Source organism: Nasonia vitripennis, chromosome 1, assembly GCF_009193385.2.
Source record: "Nasonia vitripennis strain AsymCx chromosome 1, Nvit_psr_1.1, whole genome shotgun sequence".
Classification (NCBI taxonomy): domain Eukaryota; kingdom Metazoa; phylum Arthropoda; class Insecta; order Hymenoptera; family Pteromalidae; genus Nasonia; species Nasonia vitripennis.
In genome coordinates this window covers 29,311,556-29,324,425 of record NC_045757.1, presented here as the reverse complement: position 1 = coordinate 29,324,425, position 12,870 = coordinate 29,311,556, and the positions used below count along the sequence as shown (strand labels likewise).

Below are 12,870 nucleotides of genomic sequence, written 5' to 3'. Positions count from 1 at the left end.
CAGCTTTAGCACACGATTTATAACACATAACTGCTAAGCGGTTTAAGTTTTCTCTCGGCTCGCCTCGGTGCAGTCTTTTCTTCAGCGTTTAGGCTCTTCGCAAAAGTACACACGCGTACAACAATCGGCTGTATCGATCGTATACAACATTTGTAGATTTCCAGTAGATACGTGAAATTGCACTCTTTCGTATGAATATAAAGTGAATTCGAGTCTCAGCGTCAGACCTCTTATACCCGAAGTTTCTTCCTCTTCTCTCTTAGTGTATGTGCCAGAGCGCGAGAGGGAGAGTATGGTATAAAGTTCAAGTTATTGATTCGACTTCTCCTCTCCTGCACCTATGGGAAAAGTATTAATACGCTGCGTCAAAACCCGGTGAAATATGAATCCCACACGCGCAGTAATTCATAAAAACGAAGAGCGCGATGCACGAATATACCGCGGGGCCATCGCGAGGATTTCCGAATTCCCGACCACACGCGGCTGTCAAGTATGGTTGCACGCAGGAATACCATATTATAACCTTGAGAAAAACTAGATAGAAGAAACTTAATTTCCATCCGAACTTCCGCCGACTGCTGGCGTCATAAACGTTGGAGAATGATCCTGGAAATCCATAAAACGCCAAACAGTTTCAGAGCTAGCGTTGCTGCAGCAGCGCACGAGAATCGTCGGATAGCTGACGTCCGCTGATCCCGGTTGCGCGCGGCAGTTTCCGAAGGATGTACCTGACCGAGCGTCGCCTATATATACATCCATCTTCTCTCTCTCTCTCTCTCTCTCTCTCTCTCTCTCTCTCTCTCTCTCTCTCTCTCTCTCTCTCCAGCTCCTGTATCCGAATGTCGTCCCATCGGAGTCTCGGGTCCTCGGCATAACTCATTCCCGAATACTCGTATATGCTAATGATGGCGGCCGCGCGACGGAAATTTACTATTCCCAGGCCGCTAGAGGGCGCTGCCGACGCCGCGCGATCGAGCGCGGACGTTGCGGAGAAGCCGCATATTAGCTTTCGGCCATCCTCGCAATTTATGCGCCCCCCACTCTCTCGCTCGCGCTCGGTCTTGAGAGAGATGTAGGACTCGTGCGTTCAGCAGGAAGCGGAAGGTACCCCGGGCACGCGGGGTGAGCCGTTATTTTTTTGAGGATGGAAACGGGGCTGCGAGACGGAGTAGCTGTGCGCGAGGAAAGTGGATGGGTATAAGAGGATGAGAAGCAGCGCCGTTCCAGCGACGTGAATCGATTTAGGAACGATGGGAGGATTGATTTTTCTCCTCTCGAGAGCGGGCTATATGTAGGATGAATTGGCGCGTGCTAAGGGATTCTCTCTCCCCGATACGCGAGGCCTGTGGAAATTAGATTTCCCAAGGTGCGCTAGCGCCGACGCTCACTCTCTGATCTCTCGTGCTGATGCATCGCTCGTATTAAAATTCTCGCTGGAACGTCGCCTCCGATGATTAGCTGCGTCACATCGTCGGAAACTCGGCCATTTCGTATACGAGCTTTCGAGTTCTTTTTGCAGCGCGACCACGATGCTAAATAAACATTTCCGACTAATTTAACCCGACGATCAATTATTCGCCAGCAGCAGCAGTAGCAGCAGCGGAGAAGACTGCCACCGTACTAACGACCGAAGCCATCATCAATAACGCGCCGCGGCTCTGCGAGTAATTACTAGCGACTAGCAGGACTCGCGCGTGCTCGTCATCATTTCGCCATAAATAAGAGCCGATAGACGCGTCGGCAGAATGCAGAGCGCGAAAGACGCTGCTTCTGCAGTCGGTCAGCGGCGGACAGAGAGTAGAGGGAGTGTACCAGCGCGCTACTGCTGGTGCGGTGTTGGGGAGCCGCGGTTTTCCCCTCGGGATCGCGCGCTGACCGAACACCACAGGAAGGAAGGAAACCCGAAGGGAGGAGAGAGAGAGAGAGAGAGAGAGAGAGAGAGAGAGAGAGAGAGAGAGAGAAGCTATACCACGAGGAGGCGGAGAGAGCAAGTTTACCTGACTTAGACTCTGTCCTGCCGGTGGATTAGCTGATGGTCTCAGGAAAACGTTTATTGGGTTATGCATAAAAAATGCGCTGTGCGATGACGCGTTTTTATAGCATACAGCTGTTGTGGTTTGCATCAGCGTCTTGGGTTGAATAAAATTTTTATCGTTTGGCGATAAACAGTACAGTTTAACGCGGGAAACAGAGTCTCGTCAACCGGAAATCTCAGCAGCAACAGCAGCAGTAGGAGACAAGCCTCGACTGATAAAAAGCGGAATCGTAGAGAGAGACTCGCCGCAGCAAAAAGGGAGGGAACAAAAAGCTCAATTTCCCGGACTGCACTTTTCAATCAGGCGAAAAAGTCGTCGGCGGGGAACTAGCTCCGCCAGCCGCGAAACACTAATCGCAGTGCCGCGAAGCAATTAGAAAGTCATTATCTCTCGCGCGAGTGAGTAGCATCAGATTCGCGTGCTGCTGCTGCTTTCGGGACGTGGATGGATGTCCTGCAATCAGGCGCTGCGACGACCTCGTCCCTTATATTTCGACGATTCGAAACGACCTCAGACAGTGAAATACCTTGACGAGCTGTGTATGTGTGCGTGTGTGTGTGTGTGTGTGTTTGATTTGTTGGACAGCCTTGACGCGGCCTTAGACGACTTATAAATAGAGGTGTGATCGAATCGCTCGCTATAAGATTGGAACGTATTTTCGAAGTGTAACTAAAAAAACGCGGCTGCATTATTCGAATGGAACTTCGTATGATACTTGTTTCACACAGCTACGAAAGCGCACTCTTCCTTTACGCCAGTCCCTTTTCATCTAAACCCTTAAGTAAATCTTTCCCAAGCTCACACACACAGAAAGTGTTTCTCTGTCCACGGGACCACTCTCGGGCGTGCTTTTAAGCTTTGTGTAGGATCAGAAACAAAGACGCAGCGCAGCCAAAGAACAAAAAGGTATAGCCGAGCGCGAAAAAAGGCACACATTTACAGAAATGATTTACAGCGGCAGTAGCAGCATACAAACACGCACCATAATGCTCTAACTCTTTCCCAGACACTGCGCCAGACACACTATAGCAGGTAAATGGCTACACACACACACACACACACACACGCACACACACTAACACCCACACAGAGAGGGAGAGAGCTCGAGAATGCAAAGAGTGCATCGCCGCGCGCGGTACAAAGGCCGCCACTGTGTCGTCGCCTTTGGCGAAGAAGTAGCTGCCGGAAAATAGAGAGAGAGAGAGAGAGAGAGAGAGAGAGAGAGAGAGAGAGAGAGAGAGAGAGAGAGAGAGGCCGTAGGCACTCAATGCATTACGCCGCCGCTTCGAGAGACAAGCAAACTACGCATATACAGTATACACACTGATGCCAGAGAGAGTGGCCCACATTTTACAGGCTTTGATGCTGATTGCTCCGGCGTTTATCACTGAATTATTTACTCGCTATTGCGCTTATCGCGAGTAAGCGCGCGCGTATGAACTTTTCGAGATAAGAGGGAACACGGACTACGTTTTTCGGCGATTCTCGTGTGTGTACATACTCGCTCTTTTGCCGCGATGCCGCAAGCTGATAATCGATCACCCCGATATTAAATTCGAGCGCGCGAGTCACTTTGATCCCCTCTAGCGCAACGATTTCCTTAATTCAAAACATTCGTTACCGCGTTGTCCCATCGATCACAGCCAAAGAGAATGCAAGCGCCGAAAAATTCCATTTCGCCCTGCGATAGTTCCTTGTATACGCGCGCGTACACTCACCGGAGCCCTTAACTCTCCTCGAGGCGTGTTACGACCATTAACGCGGCGGCGCCCGTTAAATAAAAGGTGGCTAGTCCGGTTTCCCTCTTCTACGTCTGGTAGACTCATTCCCTTCTACTACTACTACTACTCCACACACACATGGATACATCCGCGAAATCGACTTCGTAAATCACTACTCGCTCGCGCGCGCGCCACGTCACTTCCGTCGGCTCGCGAAGTATAACGGGCAATTAACGCCAATCCTATAATTCTGCCGAGTGCCTTTGCCTGTGCGCGCGCGCGCGATCTCATTGAAAAACTCTCTCGGGCGAGCGGCTATCGGAAAAATCGCGTTGCGTATTGCAAACAGGAGATTCTCGTCGCGATATTCGGAGCCGCATTGTGTCCGTATTACTAGGCTCCTCCACAGTTGAAATTGAACCAACAGTTAATAGCAACTCTGCCTCCTCGCCGTTAATGCCGGAGGATTTAAGGAAGCAGAAATCTATTGTAGGCAAGAGAGAGGGAGAGTAGGGGAGAAGAGGAAGAGGTGAAATAAGGGAAGGCGAGCGCGTATAGCGGCCAGAAATTACAGTGCACGATGCATCGCTGAACTTTTCGCTCGGATCGCGCGCGCGTTTGTTACAAAGAGCCGTTGTTTTCCCGGCCGCCTTCTTCTTTTCTCCTTTTTTTCTCTGTCTTCATTCGTCGGCGTTTATCAGAGGGAAAATACTTGGGGAACGAGGTTGCAGACGCCAGGATTTTATTAAAAAAAAGAAGGGAAGGGATAGCGAGAGAACTTTAATAATCACCTCGAGAGATGATGAGGTATCGCTTCGATGTTTGCGCGGTTCCGCGAGCTGATTTGTTGGATGAACTAATAGGTTCGAAAGTGGAAAAATAAAGCTCGCACGAATAAAACGTAACGGCGGAGATAAAATATACCCGGCAAATACCGGGTGGAAGCGTAAGGGGCAGAAAGAGAGATAATCATCGGTTGAATTGATTTTCAGCCGTCCTCTATCTCTCCGTCAATTAAGCACGAGGCCGTCGTCCCGCTGCTACTACACAATTATACATTTTCCGACGCATCTGCGGATTAATGTCGCGCGCTTAATGTGATTAAACTCGTCGTTCGCCTTTTAATCTCTCTTACATCCCTCCTCTCCCGTCCAGCTGTTCCACGTTCCTGCGAATATCGACATTCGTTATAATACAAATCCGCGTCGTAACTCGCGCGAGATTTTTCATACCGAACTCGCGAAAATTGCAAAAAGTATATAATTAGCTGGTACGCTCATACGCCGTAAATTAATACAACAAATCGCCCGCAAAAGCGGCTGTTGATTGCGACGCTTGTAAGCAATTTGTTGCCCGCCTCATAAAAATAAACATCGTCAGCCGCGTAGCCGCCCTTATATACGCTCAGAGAATTTAAAATCGGCTCGTTCCACCGATCGCCGCGTGTAAATTTTCATGGTTAATTATACGCGGTCGCGTCGCTCGGCGAGAAGAAAAAAATCACGACAAACAATCATTAGGTGCTCTGCTGCGCGGTAGCCAATTGATTATGCAAAAATTCGTTTGTACACGCAATTTTCCTCTGCCGCGAGGAAAAATATACATTCCTAATTGACTTTCGCGCTCGCGCTTTCGGTATGCATTTAATTACAGTCGGCGGCGCCACGACCATATTGTTAATTGAAGAGTTACTTTTACAATTATACTTCCCGTTTGCCCTCCCTCCTCTTCGCGTTCGATTTATTTCCGAACGCAAAGTTCGCGTGAAATATCGACTGCGCGCGCAGCGCCTTATCGCTTATTAATCGTCGCGACGAAGCGCAAAAAATCGAGAGCGAGAGATTCCCAGAGACGATAAGCCCATATGCGATGGCTTTAATATTCAAAGCGCAAGACTCTTCGTTAATTTCCAGCCCTTCCTCCTTTTTCCCTTGTCTCTCTCGCTCTCTTCTCTCGCTTGGCATATGCGCGAGTGTTAATTATGCAAATGAATAATTAGCATTTCGATTATTTCAACGAGAGAGACGCAGCTCGTAGCCTCTGCCGCCCGATATAAATTAAACGTCGTCATGTACCTACACACGAGAGAGAAAGACTTTTTGTGCAATCTCCTTTTTGTCGCGCGACTGCTTCGTTTTTTCGGACCCTATTAAGGCACGCGTGTGTGAGCCGTTGCTGCAGCAGCAGCTGGGGCTTTTCTCACTCGGATGCGGAAAGGATTAAATTATGAGAAAGAATAAACGCCGGGAGAGTAATCTGCGCCACTGCATATTTATGCGTTTATAAAAAGAGAGCGAGAGCAGCTAGCTGTTTTTATAACGAGGGACGCGAGTATACGTATCAGTCATTGTTGTTGTTAAATAAGCCGCGATAATTTTAAATGTTCGAAAGCGACGATCGTGAATATTCATGCACCATTTGCAGCAGCTGCAGCGAGAGTGTGTGTATTTATCCATTTCGAAGTCTCCCAGTCAATAACCAATTATCGAGAAGCGACGCGCGCAAACAAGCCGCGCGCGAATTCCCGTTTCTGTCTTCCTTTCTCCCTTATCTCGTCGAGCGCGCTGCATAATATCAACCGCGGCGATATTAATTGCTTGGACGTTTGTCGCGTAACTCAGCCAAAGAGATTCCTTGTGACGTTGCATATGCGCGGGAAATAGGCCGCTATCGACAGAGATAACGCGCGGGCTGCGAGATCGGCTGTCGTCGCGCGAATTGACGATTAGCGCGAAGTGAACGGCACTACCTATAAACAGGTATACAATTTTTTAAAAACGTTTATCTCGAGAGGTCGAATGTATAATTTAATTTCGCGAGGTGGTCCGAGGGATTAACATTTTATCTCGTTTACGGCCACTGGCCACTGCCAGTCAAATTAAGATAGACCCGGCTTCGGTTTTTAATATACTGATTCACGATATAAGAGAGTGAATTCTTTTCTCTCTTAGTTTAATATCGACGCGACGGCAGCGCAAATTATTCTAATAAGTATTTACAACTCTCCGCGCAAACATTCGCGCGCGCGGTGAATATACGCACCGCCGGCATTCATAACTCCGCTATTTTACTACACTAATCAATAGCACAATAACCGTAAATACGCTCGCGCGTATACATTTCAATTTCCATCATACCTCTATACCTGTATTCACACACAATATACGTACACATGCAGATTACTAAACTAAAAATCGCAATTATCCTTGGGCAGCTAATCCCAGCCATAAACAAAGCCGGACGATAAACATTCATACGCGCACGCGCGGCGGCCGTTCGATCAAAATTCAAATCGCCCGCGCTTTCATCGCCACTCTCTCGCATATTCTTATAATTTTCGATACCGGCCCGCGTTGCATTTATAATTCACGTCTATGCGTCCGCATTGTGGACTTTTCTCTCTTGCGTGCGCGCTATTTAAATGCTCCGCATTATGAAGTCGGCGGTCGCGAACTAACGAGCACAGTCCCATAAACATCGAGCTTAATGTTTCGTCTTTATCGCGCGGCCAGACCGCTCGAAGACGTCTTTATATTGTGTGTGCGGCTCGCGCGGGCGCTTAATTTATGAATGATTATGATGGAAACAACGTTCGGGCCTGTGGTGCAGAGGAGATTAAGAGAAAGCAGAGGATGAGAGATTGAACGAGTATCGGCGTCGAGATGACAGCCTTATCTCTCTCTTTTGCGCGCGCGCGAGCGCGGGACGTTTGAAGAATGCAAAAGGGGTTTTGTGCCGCTATATACGAATGAGATGACGATGATCGTGGGCGTTGGTCGAACGATTTCTTTTAATTATCGTAGGTAATGTTAGGGTTAATTAAATAATGTTAAAGTTTCTTGTTCGTTAAAATTTATGCGCGACTCGATGGAATACAACATCGTTATGCGCGAGCAAAAAGTTGCCGCGCATGACACACTTTCGCGAAATCGTCGAATCGAAATACAACTTTGTGTTTTCAAAACTTGTAATGAGGCTTATACAACACGGCGTTTACATTGAAAGAATTTTTTTTTAATTAAGTCCTCTGTAGGCACACGACAAGCGCAACGAAAGGAATCGCTCGGCAGACTAATAAAGTGTCCGAGTGAATCATTCGAGTCGGGGCGACAATAAATGGTTTTATAGAAATCGCGACGTTAAATTCCTCTCTCAATGCGAGCTTTCATATATTCCGGTCCACCGCATCGCATAATGACATCTTTTTTTGCCTCCGGTTCTCCCTGCAAGTCTGACGATTACGTCCTCTCTTTTTTTCTCTTGACATCGCGTCTGCTTTCCTTCTGCGATGATGTCTTCTTTCCCAGGATTGAATCTTAATGATAACGAGCGCAGCGTAATTCTGCGTCTCGAATGAGTCGATCTGCTCACCGGTCTCTCGGGTATTTCTCGAATTGTGGTGTGATTCATGTAATTAAGTTCTCTCTCTCTCTCTCTCTCTCTCTCTCTCTCTCTCTCTCTCTCTCTCTCTCTCTCTCTCTCTCTCTCTCTTGGTTAATTCGCTATGGACGCGATTTTTTATCTCGTGCGTGGGAATATAATAACGCCGACGAGGACGTCTAAATTATTTTTCAACGTGACAGCGGTAATGGCGTGTGTACGAAATTTCGGGTTGGGTCACTCTCGCTGGACACATCGCGTGTGATTAAGTTTTCATTCTCTCTCGCGCGCGTGGCTTACCTTAATCACAGAAGTGACGGCGATTTTCGTGCCGAAAATGGAAATGATTGCGGCTGAGCGTAATTACGATTAATCACAATTTTAAACTAATCAAATTTCTACAATGCTCAGCGCAACCATTAGGAAACCAATTTAAAAATCGTTTGAAAAATGCGAACCAATCGTATACGCTACTATATAGCGGCTGAAAAATCGGCGAGAGTCATCCCACGCGCCCAATTTCCATCAATCGCCGCGATATTCACCAACACGCGAAAAATCCTCTTACGCAAAAAAAAAAACGGGAGACCACAGCGGCAGCTGCTCTATCACGCTTAATTGATTTCCTTTCTAGCACACGTACAGGCTGGCCCGCTGGTCCGCGAATCGAGTCAATCGTCGGGGATTTACGAGAGGGAAAATCCGAAAATTCTGGCCCCCCAACCGGCTAATGGATCACACGGGCGCATTCACGCGACGGAATAATTACCAGCGTCGTTCGCAAAAATTTTCCAAATAACTAATGATCAATCGTTTTTCCATTGTGCATTACACCGTATGAATTTGCAGAGCCGCCGATGGCACACCCCCGAGCAACGCGCGCGTTAATATTACGTGCGTGCGGCATCAGCATCAAAATGGAGAGGGAGAGCCGGAGAAATTAGCGAGTCTTCGAGACGCCGCTGCCACGAAGTAAAGCGTCGTCTGCACCCCTGCAGCGCCTACACCTCGTTTAATCGAGCGGGACGAGTATAGCGAGGAGCGGCCAGGACGATTTCGAAACTCCGCAGCTATTCTCCGGCGATTTGGGCGAAATTTCAGTCGGGGAGAGAAGACGACCCTCTTCTCTCTCTCTCTCTCCCTAATTTTCTCGCGCTTTAGTTTTCTCGTTCCACTCTGTGAGACTTGGCGCAGGAATTTCGGCGAGTTTTGCTGTTTTCGAAGTCATTGAGTTTTCGAGAGAGAGAGAGAGAGAGAGAGAGAGAGAGAGAGAGAGAGAGAGAGAGAGAACGAGCTGGGGCGTTGCAAACTTTCCCGCTTCTCTATATCTCCCTAACTTTGCGGGGAAATTTCGAAAGAATGCTCTCGAGCGCGCTGAAATAACCGAGTCGTTCGCGGCGCATTAATTCAATTAAAGCGTTATGTAAATATAAGCGGCGAAGTAGTAGTCTAGCGGTATCAAAACTTTGATATTCAGCGTAATATACAGCAATTTCGCGAGGCAGCGTGTCGCGATCCGCGTAATCTCTTATTTAAGCCAAGTTTTATAAAACTCGAAAGAGAGAGAGAGAGAGAGAGAGAGAGCGCTCAAGTGCAGCGAATTTTTTACTCTCATCTCCCTGGCGCGCCTCACTACTCCGGATTCTTTAAGTCACACGCGAGAATCTCGGGGCTAATCCGACCCGAGCGACTTCTCTCTGATCCGCCGCCGACGAAGCCGTCTCTCGGGCGCGAGAGGTTAAACGAAAGAGCGGAAAAACCTGGCGCGCGAGTTTTCTATCCGTGAGTGGAGTACCGGAAATAAAAGTGGAAATTCGAGCGTGTTTTCAGCCGGAATTAATTTTCAGGAAGAACTTGTAAAAAGCCGAAAACTTGGCTCTCTCTCGAGCGAAATAAAAAAAATAACGCTCCCGAGTTCATCCAACTTTGCACGTCCTGAAAAAAGTCTCTCTCTCTCTCTCTCTCTCTCTCTCTCTCTCTCTCTCTCTCTCTCTCTCTCTCTCTCCCTCACTTACGAGAAGTCAAGACTATATCTTAAACCACTCTCTCTTCCTCTCTTCCCCTAATGCAGCCCTGAATTATTCTCGCGCCAACACTCCTCCCCGTTGTAATGCAAATCGACCTGCCGACGAACAATACCGCGCACGCTATACGAAAGAAAGAGAAAAATCAGCCCTTAAGCGCGTAGAGAAAAACCCATCAGCGTTTAAACATTTCCTAGACCCCCATCCATAACCTCCGCGCGGCGAGGAGCCGAGCAGAGAGAGAAAAAAAATAATAATCGCAGCCGACTTTCCACGTGGCAGCCTACAACAAAAAGAGAACGAATTCGAAGCTACAACGTGCTCCAGCCGTGGACTTACGGGATTAATCGTCTCTCCCCGCGGAGCGCGCGCGTGTGTGCGCCAAGCGCTGAAAAGAAAGAAGAGAGCGAGAGCAGATTTTCACCTGGGTCCGTTCTCTTTTCCCCCGTACGTATAACGCGTCGTGTCGCTCCCTCGGATCGATTGAAAGAGGAGAGAAAACGGGACGCACGAAATGGAAGTCCAGAGAGAGAGAGAGAGAGAGAGAGAGAGAGAGAGAGAGAGAGCTTTATAAGGACACACACACACACACACACACACAAAACCGGGGGAACTCGAGCGGAAACGCCAACCGGCTCTTCGATGTACACGCGCCGATGCTCTTCTCCGATGGTGTGTATTCTCCGGAGGCTGATCTCGCGACACTTTCCGCGCGATTTTGATTTATTGCCGCGCTGATGGATGAGAGAGAGAGAGAGAGAAAGAGAGATATTGCCTGCTAAATACGCCTCTTCCGAGATTTTCGCTTCTCTCGACACACAAAGCGCGAGCGTGAAAGCCGCTTTTACGGCCAATTTGAGGATTTGCGGATAATGCGAGAGACGAGAGTTTATTGTGTGCGGACGCAGAGACGGAGGAGTATAGGATGCGAAGCGTTGACTTTGGCCGAATTTTGTTTGACTTGCGCGCGCGCCGCAGTTGTTCGGACGTCCTCGTCCTCGTCGCTAACTGAATTTGTTGCCGAGGTTTGTCGTCCGCTAGAGCGATCAACGCTTGTCAGCGAATATTTTATATTGTTCCGCAACTTTCCAGACTAACGTTTCCCGCACACAAACACTACGATTCGAGTTACAATGCTTCGCGTGTAATTTCCAGTCTCGGCCTCTAATTCCCCTTGTCAAGCCTCAAGCGCCATCGAGCTAGCCAACAATTACAGCGATTCTAACTCGACCGCCTAAACACAGGCGCGCGTCCCAGATTCCGCGAAAAACCCGTTAGACAAACAAAACTCCTCCGTCGATCGATGCGGCGAGAGGCGGAAAAATTCCAGCGCACACGCGAGCTCTCGGTAACCAACAACAACAGCGATACGCTTAGCGCGCGCGAATTTTCCCCACCTCAAACAGCAGGCTTTCCTCTATCCCTCCAACGGCGTGTAATCACATAGGTACCCTCAATACCCGCCAACCCTGAACTCTTTCTCGGAAGCCGTTCTCTTTCTCTCTTTCGCGCGCGCACAACCTACCACTTAAGCACATAACCTATGCACAGAAGAGAAGGAAAAAGAAAATGATCGAAGGAAAGAAGTCTCTCACCTTTAAAAGTGCGCGCAGTGAACGACGACGACGACGGTGACGGCGATACAGCAAGAACGGTAGAGTCGACCTGCAGCAGCACTAGATAAGATATCATGTGGGGGAGCCTCGCGTGCGGCGTCTCCCCGATAAAAGCTGGCTGGCTCGGTTCCTTATACTCTCTCCTCTGGGATGTGTGTTTTATGCCAGCTTTTCACGCGACGACGACGACGACGTTCGAGTGCAATAACGCGCGCTGCAGGGTATACTATGCAAACTGAAGCTTCATCATCGCGCACTTTCTTCTCGTCGTCAGCGTCATACCACCGCTCGCACAATTTGCGTTTTCGGCACACTCTCGCACTTAATCTTTTCTACTCTCTTTTCACTGTAGTAAGTATTATAGTGAAGGAATCGCACGTGGATATACTTATTCACGACACTCGCGACGACGTATCGCAAACTTGTACCGATGACGGTGCAGTGATTGTATGTATGAAGTTAAATATCGATGCAATGGCAATCGTTGTAAACGCACGGCATGAGAGTTTCAGCGAAGCACACGCAGAACAAGCACACAGTCCTCGTCTCACGGCGCCGCGGCACAAACTGGCGGCTCCGATCGTCTGACAAGAGCGCCGGCACAACAGGAGCTGCTTTCTCCCACCCTTCGGCTATTTCACTCTCTTTCGCGCGCGGCGCGCGCCGCGAGTACTTATATACTCGCTATATAGATAATAGATATACACAGCTGTGTACGTGTACGTCGAGTCTGTGCAGTGTGTATTGCGGTGCAATAGTAGAGCAGCGGGATAAGGGAACTACGGCGACATCTAGCGGTGACGAGGGGCACGGATTTTGTGCATGTTGCGAGGGGGGGGTCAACGATTGCAATGTGAGCGGCGGATACGGGATAGGGCGATGTAGGGCGGATATTTGGATGTTTTAATAGAATAAGAGTGAGATGATGTATGCGTGTGGTTTTCAAAATCTCATTGTAACATGCGCTTGGTTGCATTTATTGGATATATTTTCAAAATCGTACTTTGAGTCCTACCTATATGTCACTAAAAATGTTTATTGAATACTGTTGAGATGTTAATAATGTAGTATTCTTTTTTTTAGTATATACTCA

General features: G+C 48.5%; 1 protein-coding gene across 1 annotated transcript in view; it reads right to left on the bottom strand.

The window, feature by feature from the left end:
• LOC100117854 (discoidin domain-containing receptor 2) overlaps positions 1 to 12,355 on the bottom strand; it is a 128,610-nt gene extending 116,255 nt beyond the window's left edge. Inside the window, exon 1 of the mRNA XM_031920843.2 lies at positions 11,757 to 12,355. The gene's annotated coding sequence lies outside the window, so the exon portion shown is untranslated. The remainder of the gene's footprint in view (positions 1 to 11,756) is intronic.
• Between the last annotated feature and the right edge of the window lie 515 nt (positions 12,356 to 12,870).